Raw genomic sequence first — 22,249 nt, forward strand, 5'->3', positions numbered from 1 at the left:
AGTCATTCTTTTGTTGAGACGGAGTCTCGCTCTGTCACCCAGGCTGGAGTGCAGTGGCGCGATCACCGCTCACTGCAATCTCCGCCTCCCGGGTTCACGCCATTCTCCTGCCTCAGCCTCCCGAGTAGCTGGGACTACGAGTGCCCACCACCATGCACCATGCTCAGCTAATTTTTTTTGTATTTTTAGTAGAGACGGGGTTTCACCGTGGTCTCGATCACCTGACCTCGTGATCCGCCTGCCTCAGCCTCCCAAAGTGCTGGGATTACAGGCATGAGCCACTGCCCCCAGCCCAAAGTCATTCTTCAATATAGTCATAATGAAAACAAACAACAATAATATACAATGGAGACCATATAGCACAATGATTATGAGTAGAGGCTATAGCTCCTGATATTATATCCTAGCTCTGCAACTTACTAGCTGGGTGACCTCAGTTATGTCATTTTTCTATGATTTGGGTCTCAGATAATAAAATTAAACTAGAAGAATCTAGCCCAGCAATCCTAGTAAAAGAACATTGTTATGAGGATTAAGGCAACCTAATTCACATAAAGATACTTACCTTTTATTTGGCAAATGAATTGGAATGGAGTAAACGAGTGATTTATTGAGGAGTTACGGCAACAATCTAGAATAGAGATGATAATGACTTTGCCCAAGATGATGGCAATGAAATAGGAATTTAATAACTTGACACAATTTGGGAAATTAAAATTAAGAAATAATGTATGAGGGTATGTCAGCAACATGTTGAAAGAGCAGGCTCTGGGCTACCCCTCATCCCACAGGCACATCTAGTATACAACTAAACATAAGTCAGTTCTCTCCAAGAGAAAGCCAAAATCCAAATGAAAGATCCCCACATGCCAGACTACTGAGAAATAGTCACATCAAAATGGATACTGAAAGCAGAAATACACTCATACACTAGCTCCACCCTGACCACAGAGCCTTACAATGAGAAGAAAAATCTCAACTACCAGCTTCTTCCTGAGGGGTAAGGGGCTTGTACCACACATAAAGTGCCAACTTTTGCAGTCTCTACAGAGGGCTTGGCTCTTCAATCCCCATGCTTGATGAGCCACAGGGAGAGAGCATCAGAAGATTTATCTCAAGCATAAAAGAAAAGAAAACAAAAGGTTTGAAACACATGAGCCCTCCTAGCAGATACAGCACTCAGGATTGGCCCAGCTTCTAAATTCCCCCAAAGTTGGTCTCAGGCTTTCCCATCAGCTTCCTGTGGTTCTGGCCTTTTAACAAGCCAGTATCTGGGAACCTACATAGCAAATGAAGAATAAACCTTCTCCAGCTTAAACAGAAAGCAAGGCATGTCCTGTGTGTACCTTCTTCTCGGGCTTGCTCCTAAGATAAATTTCTGTAATCTCAGTCTACTCCTACAAGAGAGGTGTAAAAGTTCTGCTTGCTTTAATAGGAGAGTGGGCACTCCCCTTGCTTCCTTCCTTGCCTTGCTTTTAAGATAAATTTCTGCAATCTCTCATTAGAGAGAGACTGGGGGACCTCTTCATTCCTGATTGGAAAAGTAGGCATTCTCTGCACCTTCTTCCCTGCTTTGTTTCAGTGATAATTCTGGACTACATTCTTCCCCTGCTAGAAGGGTGTGAGACTTCCACTTGTTTGAATGGGAGCGTGGGCTCTCCCTGCATATTTTTCCCTGGTTTGCCCCAGCAGTAAATCTAGATATGCACACTCGCACTGTGAGTGGCTTCTGCATGCATTGAGTGCCCCAACTTTTATAGCCTTTACCCAAGGGACTGGCTCCTAAATCACCTAGGTATAGGAGTCGACAGAGCTCTGCACTCCTAAGTCTCCTAGACCACAGGGAACAAGAAAAGACTTTTAAACTTGAAAATGTTCAGCATCTCTCTCACTAAACTCAAAGTGAGCATTCTGATTATGAGCAGAGGCAGCTGCTTCAGACTGTCTCCTTGGTGAAGGACAGAATAAGTGGGACATAAACTTTGGCTCTCAGCTTCTCTGCAAGAAAAGAAGAAACTGGAACACACATCTAACACCCTAGCCTCTCTAGCTGAATCCCAAGAGACTGTCTTCTATTCCAGCTCTCTCAAGGCAATAGCATGACTTGGCAATCACTAATTTCTTGGGGATTTATATGCTTTGGCTGTGTCCCCACCCAAATCACATTTTGAATTGCAGCTCCCATGATTCCCATGTGTTGCGGGAGGAACCCAGTGGGAGGTAATTGAATCATGGGGTTGGGTTTTTCCCATGCTGTTCTCTTGAAAGTGAATAAGTCTCATGAGATCTGATGGTTTTATCAAGGGGAGTTCCCCTGCACAAACTCTCTCGCCTGCTGCCTTGTAAGATGTGCTTTTGCTCCTCCTTTGCCTTCTGCCATTTTGTGAGGCCTCCCAGCCATGTGGAACTGTGAGTTAATTAAACCCCTTTCCTTTATAAATTATCTAATCTCGGGTATTTCTTTATTAGCAGCATGAGAATGGACTAATATAGTCAATTGGTACCATCACAAGCCTGGAGACTTAGGACAAAAAATTTTTTTCATAGGCCAGCCTAGTTGCTTTGTGCAGTCTTGGGACTTGATACTCTGCATCCCAGCCATGGCTAAAAGGGGCCAGTATAGAGTTCAGACTGTTGCTTTAGAGTGTGTAAGCCCCAAGCTTTGGTGGCTTACACATGGTGTTGGGCTTGTGGGTGCACAGAAGTCAAGAATTGAGGTTTGGGAACCTCTGAGTAGGTTTCAGAGGATGTGTAAAATTACAATGGTGGAGCTGCGCAAGACCAAGGGAACCTACCTCTTGCATCAGCAAGACCTGGATGTGAGACATGGAGTTAAAGGGAATCATTTTGGAGCTTTAAGATTTGACTGCCCCACTGGATCTCAGACTTGCATGAAGCCTGCAGGCCTATTCATTTGGGCCATTTTCTCCTATTTGGAACAGCTGTATTTTCTGAATGACTGTACCCCCATTGTATTTAGGAAGTATCCAACTTGTTTTTGATTTTACAGGCTCATAGGCAGAAAGGACTTGGCTTGTCTCAGATGAGACTTTGGACTGCGGACTTTTGAACTAATGTTGAAATGAGTTAAGACTTTGGGGGACTGTTGGGAAGGCATGATTGATTTTGAAATGTGAGGACATGAGATTTGGGAGGGGCCGGGGTGGAACAATATGGTTTGGCTCTGTCTCCCCACAAATATCATCTTGAATTGTAGCTCCCATGATTCCCACATGTTGTGGGAGGAACCTGGTGGGAGGTACTTGAATCATGGGGGTGGTTACCCTCATGCTGCTGTTCTTGTGACAGTGAGTAATTCTCATGAGATCTGATGTTTTGTAAAGGGGCATTATCCTATACAAGCTCTCTTGCCTGCCTCCAGGCATGTCACTTTCCTCCTCCTTTGCCTTCCACCATGATTGTGAGGCCTCCCCAGTCATGTGGAACTGTGAGTCAATTAAATCTCTTTCCTTTATAAATTACCCAGTCTTGGGTATGTCTTTACTAGTAGTGTGAGAATGGAATAACACAGGGGCCAATGAAAGCAAAATGGATTAGACAAACAAAGTGTTTTCAGGCACCTAGAATCTCCAGCCATGCTAATTGGGAGGAATATCTCCAACACAAGACCAATCTAGCAAGACTGGGAGAGGTGGTTCTTTCATCTAAGGTACTGAATCCCACATAAAGTCAAGGAAAATGAAGAAATATGAAAACATATTTCAAATAAATGATAAGATAAATCTCTAGAAGCCAACCCTGATGAAATGGAGACATAGAATTTACTCGATAGGCAGTTCAAAAGAACAGTCATAAAGATGATCACTGAGGTGTGGAGAGAAACGTATGAACAAACTGAACTTTAAAATGGAGATAGGAAATATTAGTTAACACCAAACAGGAATTATTGAGCTGAAGAATATAATAATAACAATTCAAAAGAGGAGTTCAACAGGCAAGTAGAACAAGCAGAAGAAGGATTGATGAACTAGAAAACAGGTCATTGGAAATAATCCAATCTGGGTTGGGGCAAAAGGAAGGCATCATTAAGAATCACTGGGCTGTGGCCCAGTTGACCCTCAGGGGTAAAGACAGGCTGGGCCCTCACTGGAGCAGCTGGAGGAGCACAGAGCACGGACTGCCCCACAGGCAGGTAGGTGACGCTCCCAGAGTATGAGAGCTGGTATGTAATGTCTCACAAGTTCCAGCTTACACAGCTCAATCAGGCTATCCCTGCCGTGGCCAGTGAGTTGGGGATCAGCTCTGCTGCCTTGGAGTTGTCATCGGCAGAGATGATGGCTGCCTTTTTCTGATGCTCAGCCTTTTCCACCACAAATCTGGCCCTCTCTGCTTCCTGCTGAGCCACCTGTTTGGCTTCCACTGCTTCTGCAAACTCCTGCAAACTCCTGATGTGTGAAGGACACGTCATCCAGGATGAGCCCAAAGGTGGCTGCTTGCCCTGTAAGGTCATCACTCACCTACCTGGAGACCAGCTCTCTTTGGGTGGTCAGTTATCCTGCAACAAAGTGAGCCACCACTAACTTGAGGGTTTTGGTAGTGATGGACAGCAGCACACAGTCATTGTAGTCCTCTCCGATGCTGGTGAAGATGTGAACAAACTGGCTAGCAACAGGCCAGAAGAGGATACAAAGTGTGATGTTGACATTCTGTAAATCTTTGCTACCAGTGATGACTGGCATATAGCATGGTTGAGGACAGCAGTTAAAGAAAATTGGTTTCTGTACCCATGGGATGAGAAAGTTAGTCCCTTCCCCTACCACAATGTCCTGTATGCCACAGAATCAGTCAAAGATGGCAGCTCTGTGTCCAGCATCCACACTGTACAAGGCAAAGTTCACCACGCCTCCTACAACAGCTAAGGCCAGGCCAAACTTACTAATGGACTCAAACATACTGGCAGCCATGTTTCCTTCTGCTGGACCCTCTCACACCTGCTTCCACTCTGACCATATTTTTATATTTTTTTGTTTCTACCTAGTGGTACTTTTTCCTTCAGGTTGAAGAACTCCTTTTAGTATTTCTTGTAAGGCATGTCTAACAAAATGAATAACTCAAAGCACATGATCATCTGAGTAGAAGCAGAAAAAAATTTTGACAAATTCAATATCCCTTTATGTTAAAAACTCTCAAAAACTAGGTGTACAATAAATGTACCTCAATGCAATAAAAGCCGTGTATAATAAGGTCACAGCTAACATCAGACTCAACAGTGAAATGCTGAAAGCTTGTCGTGTAAGGTCAGCAACAAGAATGCTCAATCTTGCCACTTATATTCGGCATAGTACTTGAAGTCCTAGCTAAAGCATTTAGGCAAGAATAAGCTAAAGATATCATATATGAAAGAGAGAAGTGAAATTATCTCTGTTTGCTGATGATATGATCTTATATGTAGAAAACCCTAAAAGCTCCACCAAAAAAACTGTTAGAACTGATAAACAAATTTGTAGTTTACAAAATCAAAATATAAAAATCACTGGTATTTCTACACACTAATAATGAGCTATCTTAAAAAGAAATGGAAAATAACAATCCCATTTACAATAACATAAAAAATACTTAGGAGTAAATTTAGCCAAGGAGATGAAAGATGTGTTTATTGAAAATTATAAAACATTGATTAAAAAACTGAAGACATAGATAAATAAAAATATATCTCATAGTCAGATAATGTCGGTAGAATTCATACTACCTAAAGTGATCTACAGATTTCATGCAAAACCTATCAAAATTGCAATGTTATTTTCACAGGAATATAAAAGATAATCCTCAAGTTCATATGGAAGCAGAGAAGACTCTGAATATCCAAAGCAATTTTGAACAAAAAGAGCAAAGCTGGAGCATCACATTTCCTGATTTCAAAATATACTATAAAGCTATTATAAATCAAAAAAGCGTGGGACTGGCATAAAAACAAACACATAGACCAGTAGAACAGAATTAAAAGCCCAGAAATAAACCCAAGTATTTATAAATTGATTTTCAACAGAGGTGGCAAGAACACATAATGAGGGAAAGAGAGTGTCTTTAATATGTGACATTGAGAAAACTTGATATCCACATGCAGAATAATGAACTGTACTATTTCACACCGTACACAAACATCAACTCAAATTGGATAAAATATAAACTTAAATATCAGACTTGAAAGTGTAAAGTTACTCAAAGAAAACATGGGGAACAAACTCCACGATATTAGTCTGGGCGATGATATCTTGGCTAGGACTCCAAAAGTATAGGCAACAAAAGTAAAAAGAGACAAATTAAATTGCATCAAACTAAAAAGCTCTTCCATAACAAAGGAAGCAACAGAGTGAGGAGACAACTCATGGATTGGGACAAAATATATGCAAACCATATGTCTGATAAAGAGCTAGTATCAAAAATAAAGACTTCAAAAAACTTAATAGCAAAAATACTAATAACCCAATTTAAAAATAGGCAAATGATATGAACAGATGATTCTCAAAAAAAGATAGGAATTGCTAACATATGTGAAAAAATGTGCAACATCACTAATCATTAAAGACAGGGAAATTAAAACCACATGAGGTACCACCTCACATCTATTAGAATGGCTATTATAAAAAGAAGAATGATAATAAGTGTTATATTTCACAGTAATTCTCCGAATCCTCATTCTCCACATGAGGATGTGGAGAAAAGGGAACCCTTGTACACTGTTGCGGAAATGTAAATTTGTACAGCTATTTTGGGAGATAGTTTGACGGTTCCTCAATAAGCTAAAACTGGAATTACCATATGATCCAGCAATCCCACTTCTGGGTATATATTCAAGGGAATTGAAATTCATATAAGAAGGAGATATCTGCATTCTCATGTGGATTTCAGCATTATTCAGAATAGCCAAAATACGGATGCAACCAAAGTACCCATCAATGGCTGGATGGATAAAGAAAATACACACACACACACACACACACACCCACCCACACACACATACAATGGCATGTTATACAGCTGAAGAAAGGAAGGGAATTATGTTATTTGTGATAATATGGATGGAACTGGAGCACATTATGCTAAATGAAATAAGCAAGGCACCGAAAGATAAATATTTTATAAATTTACTTACGTGAGGAATCTAGAACAGTCAATCTTATAGAAAGAGAAAGTAGATTATAGGGAATCAGGGAGAGATGGGGAAAGAGAAGATGTTGGTTAAAGGATAAAAAATTTCAGTTAGACTGGCAGAATAAGTTTTAGTGATCTGTTGCACTGCAGGGCGACCACAGTTAATGATGATGTATTGTGTATTTCTTTTTTTTTTTTTTTTTTTTTCTTTTGAGAAGGAGTCTCGCTCTGTCGCCCAGGCTGGAGTGCAGTGGCGCGATCTCCACTCACTGCAAGCTCCGCCTCCCGGGTTTACGCCATTCTCCTGCCTCAGCCTCCCGTGTAGCTGGGACTACAGGAGCCCGCCACTGCTCACGGCTAATTTTTGTATTTTTTTTGGTAGAGACGGGGTGTATTGTGTATTTCAAAATTGCTTAAATAGTATAATTTTAACATCTCACCACACATATAAAAATAAGTTTGGGAGGTGGTGGATATGTTAATTGACTTGATTGGCTCTTTCTATAATGTATACATAGATGTAACAATACAATGTATCTTACAAATATACACAGTTATTGTGTGTTAATTACAAATAAACATAAAAATAAAATAATATATGTACTTTCCCTTACCTATTATGTCCTCCCTATTAGGCACAGCCCACATTTGTTTTCTTCCTGTAAACAGTTTTTGACTATGATAGTTTTCATTGATCTCAAGTTTTCACTGATTTATAGAACTTACTATCTATCTACCTCTATATCACCCCATTGAGTTCTCAATTCTACAGTTTGTCATCTAGACAAATGTTCATGTATATGTATGTGGATGTGAGGATGTGGGTATGTGTTTGTGTGTATATACACACACACATATATAGGTGTGTGTACGTGTGTGTATATGTGTGTATTTTGTATATATTAGCCTTATAGTCCCACTCACGTTATCTCTTCAAGAAAAAGCATCACGTTTCTACATTATGGAACTGAAGTATAATTTATATATAGTAAAAAAATCAGAAATTAAAGATACCATTCTCTCAGTGTTAGCTAAGTCTAAAAAAAGTTTAGCTCATATCAGAGCTCAATAATAATTGATCATTGATCTATTAATATTGATAAAGAAAAATCAGAAAAATTACACAAGGCACACAAAATGTATCTACCATGTAATGGAATCAGGAAAAACAGCTGTTATTTTCTCAATTTTGGTAAAGGGAAAACTTGAAGATACTGGTGACTTAATTTTCAAAATATATTGTTCCACATTCCTGTTTGCTTCAAAAATAATAAAAATCCCTGTCAGTATATCAACTCTCCACTTTCCATAATTCAAGTAGCTTGATGACAAATCCCATAAATCTTAGAATTGAAACAAAGCCTAAAAAGGCCTTCATTGAGATGCTGAAGGCACTATGATCCTTGATAAACTGGCATGCACAAACACAAAACGCATGAAAGTCATTCAAATGGAACAGGCATGAAGGTTATAGTAGGCATTTTCTCTGCATTCTTGAAATGAAACTTGCCACTTTTTCTTCATTGTCATTTTGATTGAGCGAATACCTTCTTGAGTTATTTGGTTGACACTTGACCTACTTTTAACTTCACAGTGTAATGTAGATTTATGTTACTTGGGAGTGGTGGCTAGAGTTGAAGTCTGATGTGATGATAACATCTCAAGATGAAGATTTTTCTACATCAAGTTATTGTGGCCTTTAAGTGGTCACCTGCCAGAAGCCACAGGGAGATTCAACACACCTGAGGATTCTGTCCAATACTTGATAATTTAATGTTTTTTTAAACAAAATATTTTGCATGGAAAATAAAAGAAAGCATCATATTTAAAATTGGAAAGCTGGATTCTGTTCTTGAAATAGACACAAACTGATTGTAGAATTTGGAACAAGTCATTTAATCTGGAGAGTCCTTAGAAAACTCACATGCAGAAGAAGAAGGAATGAGGTTGATGATGGTTTTGTGTTTTTTTCCCCTATATTTATGATTTAGATTAGTCTTTTTAAATAGGGTGCAAGGGAATGATGAGAATGATAAAAACCCTCCAAAATTTAAATAAAACTTTTCCTACTAAGGCAAGCTTATTTTACTTTAGCTGTATTAAAAGAATATAATAAGATTGTGATTTTGTGAAAAAGAGAAAGCATAAAGGAGCTGACACTATAAAAGTTATTATGAGGCAATAAATTTTTTATTTTTTTTGAGATAGAGTCTCGCTCTGTTGCCCAGCCTGGAGTGAGGTGGCACGATCTCAGCTCACTACAAGCTCCGCCTCCCAGGTTCACGCCATTCTCCTGCCTCAGCCTCCCAAGTAGCTGGGACTACAGGCACCTGCCACCATGCCCCGCTAATTTTTTTTTTTTTTTGTATTTTTAGTAGAGACGGGGTTTCACCATGTTAGCCAGGATGGTCTCAATCTCCTGACCTCATGATCCACCCGCCTCAGCCTCCCAAAGTGCTGGGATTACAGGCATGAGCCACTATGCCCGGCCAATAAATGTGTTTTTCCCCCTGAAATATGGGAATTCCTCTCATTTAGAAAGCTCACAGATGTTTTAAAAACAAGAAAAAACAGAAGAACACTTTTGTTCCCTTTAGGATAATTTTTCAGGTCATAGCCATATTAGGGTAATTTGGAGATGTTAAAGTTGGCATTAAACGTAGACAATGCTGAGTTGAATCCATCCCATGTATTTATCCCACCAATGTCAGTTTGCTTCTAAAATGTCCACTTAACAAGTATATTCCCTTATCAAGTATTTTCTGCTTAATTTAGTAATGAAGTTCCTGAAAGCCCCAAATTCAAAATGGTCCTTTTCATACTTACTCATTTTCTAAAGGAATTAGCAAATTGACATTGAAGTAGGTTTTTTTAAAGGATGTCTCTCAATCACGGTTTATCTTTTGCTTTTCCAAAGGCCTAGCAACTGACTTTTGAGGGAGCAGCAGCGGGGGCAGAGTAGGGGCATGGAAAGGGAGAGAAAAATGTAGAGTGAAAGAATGCAAAGGTATGTATATACTGAATGTAGAATTGAAGGAGAGGATGTGTTTAAGAACAAAATGTGCACGAACCAGTGTGTATGAGAGGTATGGTGAAGTGGTGTTGATCATGGATGGAGACTTTAATCTCATCTCCCACCCCTCTCAAAACCAGAAACCCATTCCTAGCAGCTAAAAACATAGTGAAGCTACCCCCAAAACACACATGCCAACATTTCATAATGTACAATCTACTGTCACTTTTTGCCTTTCAACAACTTTCTTTGCCTTGGAGTTTTCTGATTTTTAGGGTTGATCACCACACTTTATGCCTTCTGTATTTTCTGGGATCAGAAAAATTGTTACATGTCATTACTCCACAACTTATTAGGGCTGCTGATATTTCAGAAAATCCCAATTGTCCTTTAGATCAACAATACACAAGCCACATGGTTCTGATTGTATTATGGCAAATCTTCCATTCTCTGTGTAAATAAAATGTATGAATACAACAGGCAAGAAATAAAAAATGTAAAGCCATCTGTCAGATGTTAAAAATCCTGCACAATATAAGATGTTTCTGCTTAAGAAATTAATGTTTAGGTTTTCACATTATAAACAAGTATTGCTTTTTAATGAGCACAGATTGTTTCGAACAGTAACTCATGAAAAAAGGAAACAAAATATGATACAGTAACACTTTTTCATCTCTCGATAATTAACAATTTTAAGGTATAATACGTCCTGGAGGCTCTGAAAGTACTTTCAGTACATTTAAGTGATTATTAAAACAAAAGTAGAATTATTAGAATTTTTGTTTTCCTTGTTGTATAATTAAGCCTATCAATTACTCTCAACTGTGAAAAAAAAAAATTGTATGTGGACGTTAATTTGAAAACTGAATGGAAAATGTGTGTGATTTCATAAATGATATTTGGGTCAGATACTTTGCATTTTACATTGGTCTTCTCCCATATCTGATGATATGACTGCCTTTCAGATATCAGTAACATCTGCTGCTTCTAGCCACAGAGTGGCTCATGACAGCTGCGTGACGCTGCCCTAGAATTCATGCCAAACCAGTCCCCTTTGAATATCAGTAGACCACCTGGGTACCCAGCTGCAATATATGGCATCTCCTGCTCTTTCACAGATGCCAGCAATACATAAAAAGAACTTGAGTGGAAAAGAAAACCTGGTAGCTTAGAAAAAGTTTTCCTTCAGTCTCTCCATCTGTAAATGTCCACCTCTCCTAATTGGAGTTACAGAATTTCAGTTTCAATTAAATTTCCTGTGTAATTTGTAAAGTGGTCACATGTGTCCCAAAGGCAGAGAATTGTGATAAATTTGAGGAAAGAGGAAAACTTGTCTCCTCTCTAGAATTTTTTTCTAAGATCCTGGCTGGCATATATTCAGCAAATATATATTAGTCAATTACTTTGTGCTTTGTCAAGCACAATGCTGGTCTCTGGGGCATAGAAAAATGATAATAATAATACATAGCTTTCTAGTAGCTCACAGGCCAGTCTAGTTGTGAATGTCAAAACTGGGCATATTAAGGTTAAAGTCTAGTCATCAGTTTGCATTTGACAGTGAAATAAATCAATAAATAAACAGTCTCTCATGCCTACAAGAAGGGGACTTGAGAGGTTCTCACCCCCACCATCATCATAGACAGGATGCCTTTCTCTTGGCTTTTAATCAGCTAGAGTCATTTTGTTTCTTGTCAAGAACCTAGACATTATTTTTTAAAGCTCTAAGTTTTGCTTCAAATGAGTACTTTCCCTAGGGGGCATATCTAAAATTCTAATGCTGTCAACGGAAAACTATGAGTACTTCTCAAAACTCATCTTACAGGCACTTCTTTTTTTTTTCTATATAGCGTTTGGCAAGAACCAATGTGAAACACCTAAAAATATCCATGTTAACGTCACTTTAAGTACTTATTCAAGAAACCCACAAACCTCCTAAGAAGGAAACTAATACTCTACTTTTGACAGTTTATTATTAAAAAATTAATTGGTACTAGTCAATGGAGGTTACATCACACTTTAGAAGAGTAAAGAAGTAACCCTGAAATAGCAACATTTGGCATATTACTTTGCTAACTTATCAGTCACAAACAAGGAGAGTAGAATGCAAAGTTTATTTCTCTAGATATGATGCTTAAAGTCCAGTAAAGATAATTTCCTTGGTATACTAGTATTTCAAAATGCTATTCTTGTGAAATTTAAAAGTAGCTCCATAGAGAACATCAAATGTTCATTCAAATGCTTGTTGAAGAAGCTGTGATTAATCCAAACTTTTCACCTCTTATCAAGCTCCATAAATTCCATCTTCTCTGAAAATAATCTTTTGCCTCCACTTTCCTTGAGATCAAGAAAAGCTGACCCGATTTTCTACTCATTTCTACCTTTAAATGTCTCAAATATCCTTAGTTTCTTCTTTCCATTTTAGGAAAGAAAGTCAATCCTCTTCTCTAAAGTTTACCCTTGTCCTGGGTCTCCTGAACTCATATGACGGGAGCACTAGACTTGGAGTCAAGAGATGTGAGTTTAATATTTAGCCCTGCCAATTTCTAGGCACATGACAATTTATCTGAGGCTCAGAAACTTCAACTATAGAATAGGATGATAATAAGAACTCATCCACTGTGTTCTAGTAAGGACATAGTAAAAAAAACTGCACTGTAAACTAAGTGTTACGCAGATATTCTTTATTGCTATACCTTTTGTCCAATACCTGCAGGTACTTATCTCATCAATTATCCCTTCTTTTTTCTTTTTAGATATCACCTCGTATTTAAAAATACTTCCTTATTCATTTTTAGATATATTACCTATCTAAAATATAGAGGATATTTAAAATTTATGATAAAATGAAATGATAGAAAATACAAAATAATTACTTTGTTCATATTTAACCTTAAAGTTACTATGACTTTTGTTCTTATTTGCTGGCAAATGTCTTAAAAAGATTTTTCCCCCACTACATGTTTTCACAACTCAATTATCTTAACATTTTTTATTCCACTATCTTGAATCCATCATCTGAAACTGCTCATGAAACTTTTTATGAGCTTACATTATTCTTACTTCCTGACTTCTCTGTAGCATTTGACACTGTTGACAATCACCATAACTTTCTAAGTTTTTGTGACATTTTATTTGTTCTTCACTGACAGTTTTGACTTAGCAATCACTTTTTCTTCTTTCTCCCACCCCTAAAGTAGGTGCTACCTAAGGACATGCCTTGCTCTTTTGCTCTGCCTATTTTCTTCCTTGGCAAATTAATCAATCCTCATACACCCATTTAATTCCTTATCCTTTGTCTCAACTCTGCAACACATTTCCAGCTGCTTTAGGTACATCTTGAACTTTCCGTAACTTTATAAAATCAAGAACTTCCATTTTGTTCCCCAAATATGAAAATAAATCTTGCAGTTCCTGAGGTCTTCTCTTGTAGGGTCAGAGAAATGATCAAGGAGCAGTAGTCTTCCATCAGGTCTAATTACTATCCAAATTGACCATTACAGGATTACTGTGTGACACAGTAGGCTTAAAGTTTTGTATAGATTTTTATCTTAATTTAGGAATTCCATAAGTTATGATGTATTTCTCAAATGCAAATAGCTTTTATTGGCCAATTAATAATATAGAATATAAAGTTGGTTGACCAACTACAATATAGGATTTTAAAAAGTAAATATAGAATTTGGTTGACCAATTGAAATAGAGAAAAATATATTTTGGCAAGGATCACATATTACTAGGCTATGGGGTAAGTAAGTAAGTGGGAAAATGTTGCCAGAACTTTCATAATAGAGTACGGCATGCAGAAATATATTATCACATGCAGGTGCATCATGGTGGCAGTAAAGAAATGCTAATAATTCCACACCAAGAATGTTTATTTCAATTTTGGCATATTTGCAGTGTAACCACATGGTTAGCTTGGCAATTATAAAATATTTTTAGAATTTATAATGCATCAAATTTGGAATTTTGCAGATGTTGTAAATATTGTTTGGCTGAATATATTTTTTAAGGGTAATTTAAAATATCTATTGAAAATCAACAACTAGCTTTTCAATTATACTTAATTTCTCAGTAGTAATTAAGTATTGGTACTTACCACTCAATTTTTGTACAGTTGGATGAAATTCTTCCCTCAACATTATCTCACACACTCAGAGTAAGTTCTACTATCTAGAATCTGTTATTGCAGAAATTGTTCAGTCTTATTTAAATAAATCTCATAATTGGTTTCCTTTTTTAACTACATTTCTGGTTGACTAGAACAACAGTGAAACGATTGGTAGTCATGTACTGAAGATAGACATCACTAAGTGTGACAATATAATCATAGCTTAAGATGTTGCACATTTATTGCAGTCGTTACCATAGAGATTTAAATTTGGCTCTTTAATAAAAAATACATAGATTTGATTTTGAATGCATTAATTTTGACAAGCAAGATGCAGTAGGTTTCCTAACTGAACATTTACAAAAACAACAGATTTGTAATTTTGTCCTAGATGTCTTTAAGGGATCAGATATAGGTATACAAAAATAACAGGTTCAGTTTAGTGAATTTTTAATAAATACTTTATTAATTCTGCCATTTAAATCTAAGTTTTATAAGATACACATGTAATGCTTTAGTAATACTTCATTCATATAATCTTCCATAGGGAAAACAAAAGGTAGGAAATCAGATGTCCCACTCTAAACTTGGATATGTCTCAAAGCACAAAGTAGGAGTGTATTAGTCTGTTCTCATGCTGCTAATAAAGACATACCCAAGACTGGGTAATTTATAAAGGAAAGAGGTTTAATTGACTCACAGTTCAGTAAGACTGGGAAGGCCTTAGGAAATGTACAATTGTGGAGGAAGGGGAAGCAAACACATCCTTCTTCACATGGTAGCAGCAAAAAGCATCCAGCAAAAGGGTGGAAAGCCCTTTGTAAAACCATCAGATCTTGTGAGAATCACTCACCATCATGAGAACAGCAGCACTCAACTAACCACCCCTATGATTAAATTACCTCCCACCAGATCCCTCCAACAGGTGGGGATTATGGGAACTACAATTCAAGATGAGATTTGGGTGGGGACACACCCATATCTTATCATTCCACCCCTTTCAAATCTCCTGTCATCACATTTCAAAAGCAATCATGCCTTCCCAATGAGGAGGCATCTTAACTCATTTCAGCATTAACTCAAAATCTTAACCTATTTCAGCATTAACTCAAAAGTCCACAGTCCAGCAGGGCCCAGTGGTTCATGCCTTTAATACCAGCACTTTGGGAGGCAATGGTGGGTGGATCACCTGAGGTCAGGAGTTCAAGACCAGCCTGGCCAATATGGTGAAGATGCAGATCTTGCATTTTCCGTTTCTACTCAAAATACAAAAAGTAACCAGATGTGGTGGCCCACACCTGTAGTCCCAGCTACTTGGGAGGCTGAGTCATGAGAATTGCTTGAACCCAGGAGGAGGAGGTTGTAGTGAGCTGAGATTGTGCCACTGTATGCCAACCTGTGCAACAGAGTGAGACTGTCAAAAAAAAAAAAAAAAAAAAAAAAAAAAAGAAAATAAAAGAAAAGAAGAGAAGAGAAAAGAAAAGGAAACAAAAGAAAACAAAGAAAAGAAAAGAAAAAGTAAAGTATCCATAGTCTACAGTCCACAGTCTTATCTGAGACAAGGCAAGTCCTTTCTGCCTATGAGCCTGTAAAATCAAAAGCAAGTTAGTTACCTCCTAGATACAATGGAGGTACAGGCATTGGGTAAATACACTCATTCCAAATGGGAGAAATTCGCCAAAACAAAGAAGCGACAGGCCCCACGCAAGTCCAAAATCCAACAGGGCAGTCATTAAACCTTAAGGTTACAAAATGATCTTCTCTGACTCCACGTCTCACATCCAGGTCAAACTGATACAAGAGGTGGGCTCCTAAGGCCTTGGGTAGCTCCATCCCTGTGGCTTTGCAGGGGACAGACCCTCTCCTGTCTGCTTTCATGGGTTGGGGTTGAATGTCTATGACTTTTCCAAGTACACGGTGCAAGCTGTTGGTGGAGCTACCATTCTGGGGTCTAGAGGATGGTAGCCCTCTTCTCACAGATCCACTAGACAATGTCCAGGGGGGGACTCTGTGTGGGAGCTTGCACCCCACATTTCCCTTCCACACTGCCCTAGCAAGAGGTTCAGCATGATGGCTTAGCCCCTGCAGCAAACTTCTGCCTGGACATCCAGGCATTGTCATACAACCTCTGAAATCTAGGCAGAAGTCCCCCAACCTCAATTCTTGACTTCTGTGAACCCACAGGCCTAACACCATGTGGAAGTTGCCAAGGCTTGGGGCTTTCACCCCCTAAAAAATGGCCTGAAATGTATGTTGGCTCCTTTTACCCATAGTTAGAGCATCTGGGATGGAGGGCACCAAGTCCCAAGGCTGCACACAGCAAGGGTGGCCCTGGGCTCAGCTCACTAAACTATTTTTCCTTCCTAGGCCTCCAGGCCTGTGATGGGAAGGGCTGCTGTGAAGGTCTCCAACATGACCTGGAAATCTGTTCTCCATTGTCTTGGAGGTTAATATTTGGCTCCTTGTTACTTATGCAGATTTCTGCAACAGGCTTGAATTTCTCTATAGAAAATAGGTTTTTCTTTTCTATTGCATCAACAGGCTGCAAATTTTCCAAACTTTTATGCTCTGCTTCCTTTTAAATGCTTTGCTGCTTAGAAATTTCTTCTGCCAGATACCCTAAATTGTCTCTCTCAAATTCAAAGTTCCACAGATCTCTAGGGCACGCACAAAATGCTGCCACTCTCTTTGCATAGCAAGAGTGACCTTTACTGCAGTTCCCAATAAGTTTGCCATCTCTGAGACCACCTCAGCCTGGACTTTATTGCCCATATCACTATCAGCATTTTGGTCAAAGCCATTCAACAAGTCTCTAGGAACTTCCAAACTTTCCCACATCCTCCTGTCTTCTGAGCTCTCCAAACTCTTCCAACCTCTGCATGTTACCCAGTTCCAAAGTCATTTCTACATTTTTGCATATCTTTACAGAAGTGTCACACTCCCAGTACCAATTTACTGTATTAGTCCATTCTCATGCTGCTAATAAAGACATACCCAAGACTGGGTAATTTATAAAGAAAGAGGTTTAGTTGACTCACTGTTCAGCAAGGCTTGTAAGGCTTCAGGAAACTTATAATCATGGTGGAAGGGGAAGCAAACATGACCTTCTTCACATGGTGGCAGCAAGGAGAAGTGCCAAGCAAAGAGAAGTGCCAAGAGCAGCATGGGGGTAACCACCCCCAGGATTAAATTACTTCCCACTGGATCCCTTCCATGACATGTGGGGACTACAAGAACTACAATTCAAGATGAAATTTGGGTGGGGACACAGCCAAACTATATCAAGGAGCACAGGAGCGAGAACTTTGTAAACTGAGAGTACACAGATTTCCAGGCCCTGCTTTTCTGCTTCTTTTCACAAGACTACATATACCCTTACATTTTTTATTTATAAATTCTTCCATGAATGTCGTACACCACAGCTATCTTTCCCTCCTTTGAACTTAATGCACTCTATATCTTCATGTTCAAATGATACCTAGAACTTAGTACATTATCAGGTGCTACCTGCTGTCTTACATAACCACACACTGAATGAAATCAAGAACCACACCTTGCATATTTGCCATCCACAGGGTCTATTGCAGGTTTAGGTGTGTATCTATTTATACTGATTGATAGGTAAAATGAGGGTTGATTTATAGCTAGCTGACTGATACTTAGAGGTGATCTGAAGTATAATGCAAATGTTACAAAATGCATTCAAGATAAAACACAAAATGAGAAAAAACCTCATATATTTAATCTATAGTAGACCCATTATAACAATATTTGTAAAATGATTTTATTATTATGTATTTATTATGTATTATTCAAATGTAAGGCTTCATCAAAATATAAACTCTTAAAAAACATCTCTTGTACATCTTTTGTAACTGTATTCGGTGTACATGCAACAGTGAAAGACTGGGATACAGTTTGGGGAATGCACCATTAGGTGATTTCATTATCATGTGAACATTACAAAATGTTCTTATACAAACCTAGATGGTATAGCTTACAAACTTGAAAAGCATGTGTCTGTAATGAATGCTGTGGGCAACTGTAACACAATGGTAAGTATTTGTGTATCCAAAAATATCTACATATAGAAAAGGTTTGGTAAAAATACAGTAGTATACTATGGGACCACCATTGTATATGTGTCGTTGTTGACCAAAACATCATTATGTAGTGTGTGATTTTATGTGGCAAATAGGTACACATTAATTGCATGCTGAACATCAGTCAACTTAAACATTATTCTGAGAGGATGACTTCTCTCTTAACCCTCCGAGTTCTTTAGGATATTTGTGATCCTATAGACTTGGAACAGGAGAATTGAGCTCACTTCATAGCTGCACAAGGCCTTTTGCATTTATCATTTTTTTCTATGCTGAATGTTCCCTCCTGCAAATCCTTGCATAGATAGATGCTTCCTGTCATCTTGGTATCAGCCCAAATGTCCCCTAGGAGGGTTTCTCTGACCACTCTAGGTAATGTAGTTCTCTACCCCTCACCCTCCACCTCTGTCATTCACAACATTTTATCTAATTTTATTTTCTTCTAGGCACTTGTCTTCATCTGAAATTAACAGAATAATATTTCTGCTTACTCATTTATTGTCTATGGTCTCCCTCTAGCATAAGTTCTAGGAGACCAGGGACTGAGTATGCCCAAGAACTGGCAAACATTTTAAAATTAACCAGTAAATTCCCTGGGTTAAACTTATTTGCACATTTCATTTGAATTTAATGGCAGTTGTAGCTCATTAATCAAACCCAATCTGTATAAATGTTTCTTAAGATTTTAAAGCTAATTTTTTACAAGTTATTTACTTTAACTTTCCCTTTCCATGTAAGAAAAATGAAACCCTAATTAGTAAAATAAATAGCTAAAAGTCAATTCATGGCAGCATATATTTAGATTTAAAAGAAAGTTAAACATTTCTTTATTAGAATATTTCAGGGACATTTCAAATTTAAATCAGCAGGATAATTGCCTTAATTTTCAGCACCATTTTGTTTGATTAAGCATGCTTAATGGGAGGCTCTAGTGAAATTTGGCCTTAAGGGGATATCAAACTTTTCTGTTCAATAATTCTGAGCACATTAACATTCTTCATATAGCTGTTTTTATTGCCATAAATTCAAATGGCTGAATTTAAGTCCTTTATGTCTGGGATCAGAAAGATTATAAAGAGTTTTAAGGGTAACATGCACATGGAATATCTGTTCATATGAGCAGAGAAGGGTCAGAAAGCCACAGCAATGAAGTATGTTTCTCAAAGTTGACATTTTAGACATTTGTCTCTAGTAAGAGTATTGGTTACTTAATGTACTGAAACTCACTAAAAAGCCAGGTATTCCTGGCTTATTGCTATATACAGGGACATTCTGCTTAGCATGTTTAAAATATCCTTGTATTTGTTAAAGAACAATATTTTCAAAAATGTTTTTATCATAGTTCAGAAGTTAATTGTTTATTTTTCTTGTGTGTACTTTTTTTCCATCTAATAGTATTATTCAAGAAGGCAGAAAAGCTTTCTCAATTAGATTGCTTTTCCAACAAAACTTATTTCCAATGTGTATTTCTGGATAAGCCCTATAAAATATCATTCACTTCTTTATTTATTAATGGAAATGAAAATGTATATTACTATTTTTGTATAATTTTCATTCAATTTCTTTTTCTTTTTATGCATTTAATTCCTGTCCATCTTTCGGGGTTCCATAATTTTATAATTCCCTTTACTATCCTAGTTCCAACTCATTCAGGATGCCTTGTGAGTACCATTCAGCATTTATTTTTATAGAGACATCTAATACTGTAATCTTTTTATACATAGATCATTGTTACATTATAGCTTCTACAGTAACTACCACTAGAGACTTACATTTTGGGACCTCATAACTATTGAGTTTTTACCCTCACATAGACTCACATACACATAAATTAGATAGATATAGATAGATGAATAAAATAAACAGATAGTATTCATGATTGGTTAGGTAGCAGATGAGTATTTTTGCTGGTTTACCAATACAGTATATGCTTACAGTTCTCCAGAGAAACACTCATATGATGAGATTTTGTGAGGTCATAAAAGAGAAGAAATGAAAGTTATTAATGCAAGAGGGCTAGGTTTATGATCCATATTTTAATTCCTCATAGATGTGGTATTCTGTTCCTCTAATGTCTTTCTTATTATTCCTGAAATAGCTAACTTCTGTCAGTTCCTTAACACTCAGTTCAAACATCATCTATCTTCTCATAACTCTAATTAGGATTTGTCTTACCATCTTCTAAATCCTCATGAAATTGCCTAACAAAGCTCATATTTAACTTCTCCATAATTTTTAGTTTATTTAGTTCCAAGACAGCTGTTACAAGCTGGCATAGATATTTCATTGGAAATAGTAATGGCCAATTATTCTATGGGTTGCACAGATAACAAATAGCATAACCAAAACTATCTAGACAATTTGTATCTTTATTACATTTTAATCTCTTTACCAAGTTGTATCCAAGCAAATCCATTCTCTAATAACATTATTCATAAGCAACTCTGTGAACCAAACCTGTGAAGAAATGTGATGGGTCTGAGTAGGACAAAAAGTTTGTATCATAGTTTTCATGGCCAGCCACTAATGTTAGTATCTACATCCCTGCATCTTGTGTATGTGAGTTCTATTTTTATTAAGAGGAAAGAATGCTAAGATAATTCAAATGTGAATTCACCAACAGTTAAGCTTGACTGGATTTAGGTAAGTTTTATTTAGAGAAAAACCCCAAATGACACTCTATCTTCAAGATATATTCCTTTATGAGATCAAATCACTGGAAAGCAATAAAATTGATAATTTTCTCTTAGTGTACCCAAAAAACCCACCATCCATTTAAAGGCACTAGTGGATGTTTGCTAAAACATGGTCTAAAATACCAACTATTTTCTGTCTACTGGACAATGTCTTTCAGAATCTAGTTCCTTTCATCTGAAGAAAAAAAAAAAAAGGTTCAGTGCAATTTTATTTGCTAACTTATTTATTTTCACTTTAGCTGTATGAATATTTGAGTAAAGTTATTGATTATTCAATGTGACTAGTTTATCCCATTTTCCTGTTACTTTATTTCTGTTGCCCTTCATTTTCATCTTTCCTCTCAGTTGCTTTGTTTTCAATCATTTCAATGTGAATTTTTATGTTAGTAATCTCTTAGGATGATTATAGAAATAACAGAAAAGGTGTAAATAACTGGTTATGCTCTAAAAATAAATTATGGGTGGTACTGACCACCTCAAAATTATTTTCAAACAATTAGTTTAAGAAATAATTAAATGAATATAAAAGAGAACCAGAGATTAACACCAAGTTTTAGTGTATCTAAATAACTTAAAATGCTTTATGTTTCTAAAACTATAAGCATGTCTCCAAATTGAATGTTTACAAGGTAAAGCATCATATCAAAGGCTAATATAAAACTCTTCTCATATTCCAGTTTTCTGAACCAAAAATGTTAATAGAGGAATGTAGTTATTCAAATTATGATGCCTTAAGCTATTATAATTTTAAGAGCAATACAAGTTTTGTTAATGTTTGCTAATGTTCTTCTAAAGTTTGATTAATGTCTAATTTACCTATTGCTCACATACTTTTTCTAAAGGAGCATATGAAGTCAGTTATTTATAGCAGTTAATATTCAAAATAAAATTCTAACACATTTGTTTTGGATAAACAGAATTCTGTTAGGAAACATAATGAAATATTACTCTGTGACACCAACTCGCCTGTGCTTTAGAAATATGTATAATAGATATGACAGTCTTTAGTAGCACTGTCTCATTGTACCTTATCTAGAAATATTTTATTCTGTGGTTTAAATTTAAAAAGCCCTTCTTTGAATGAAAATATATGTTTAAACAATAGTTCAAAGCAAAGTGGTGGCCAGATGACAGAAAAACTAGTTGCAGGCACAGAAGTTAAAAATTTAAGCTATTTTTCAATATGTTTAAGGTTTAGCCAGGACCAAATAGG

The 22,249-nt window shown here is 37.1% G+C and overlaps 1 protein-coding gene and 1 pseudogene across 7 annotated transcripts in view; both read right to left on the reverse strand.

Moving 5' to 3' along the window:
• Nucleotides 1-22,249, reverse strand: part of GALNT13 (polypeptide N-acetylgalactosaminyltransferase 13) — a 612,881-nt gene that overhangs the window by 163,511 nt on the left and 427,121 nt on the right. The gene's annotated exons all lie outside the window — the stretch shown is intronic.
• LOC126932838 (prohibitin 1-like) lies at nucleotides 241-5,487 on the reverse strand (annotated as a pseudogene).

Source organism: Macaca thibetana, chromosome 12 (genome assembly GCF_024542745.1).
Source record: "Macaca thibetana thibetana isolate TM-01 chromosome 12, ASM2454274v1, whole genome shotgun sequence".
NCBI lineage: Eukaryota > Metazoa > Chordata > Mammalia > Primates > Cercopithecidae > Macaca > Macaca thibetana.